We start from the raw sequence: 1,130 nt of genomic DNA, 5'->3' as shown, positions 1-1,130 counted from the left end.
AGCTTGTGTGGTCTCTCGATCTTCTCTTTATGATCGTATCCGGGAGCGTCAGTATGATGACCCCCATCTACTTGTCCTTAAGGACACGGTCCTGCATGGTGATGTTAGGGAGGTCACTATTGGGGATGATAGTGCATTAAGGATGTAGGGCAGGCTATGTGTGCCCAATATAGATGGTTTGCGTCAGTTGATTCTCCAGCAGGCTCACAGTTTGTGGTATTTTATTCATCTGGGTGCCGCAAAGATGTATCAGGACTTGATACAACATTAATGGTGGAGGAGAATAAAGAAGGACATAGTGGAGTATGTATCTCGGTGCCTAAATTGCCAGCAGGTGAAGTATGAGCATCAGCGACCAGGTGGGTTGCTTCAGAAGTTAGAGATTCTATAGTGGAAATGGGAGCGGATCACTATGGATTTCATTGTTGGGCTTCCACGAACTCAGCGGGAGTTTAATACAGTTTGGGTAATTGTGGACCGGCTGACCAAGTTAGCTCATTTCATTCCTATGATGACTACCTATTCTTTCGAGCAGCTGGCTCGAGTGTATATCCGCGAGATCGTCAGGCTTCATGGCGTACCTGTATCTATCACTTCTGACCGGGGTACGCAGTTTACATCACGATTCTGGAGGGCCGTATAGCATGAGTTGGGTACTCGAGTGGAGTTAAGCACAACATTTCACCCTCAGACGGAGGGACAGTCCGAGCGCACTATTTAGATATTAGAGAATATGCTCCGTGCGTGTGTGATGGAGTTTGGGGGTTTGTGGGATTAGTTCTTGCCTCTAGCAGAATTTGCTTACAACAACAGTTACAAGTCGAACATCCAGATGGCACCGTATGAGGCTCTATATGGTAGGCACTGTATGTCTCTAGTGGGTTGGTTCGAGCCGGGCGAGGCTAGATTATTGGGTACACACTTGGTTCAGGATGCTCTAGAGAAGGTTAGGGTGATTCAGGATAGACTATGCACAACCCAGTCCAGACAAAAGGGTTATGCGGATCAGAAGGTTCGCGATGTTGCATTCATGGTTAGGGAGCGGTCTTGCTCCGGGTGTCACCGAGAGTGGGTCTTGCTTCGGGTGTCATCCATGAGGTTTATCGGCCCATTTGAGGTATTGCGACGTG

The sequence above is a fragment of the Nicotiana tabacum genome, chromosome 13, assembly GCF_000715075.1.
Source record: "Nicotiana tabacum cultivar K326 chromosome 13, ASM71507v2, whole genome shotgun sequence".
In the NCBI taxonomy this organism is placed as follows: Eukaryota; Viridiplantae; Streptophyta; class Magnoliopsida; order Solanales; family Solanaceae; genus Nicotiana; species Nicotiana tabacum.
This window is presented reverse-complemented; position numbering follows the sequence as displayed.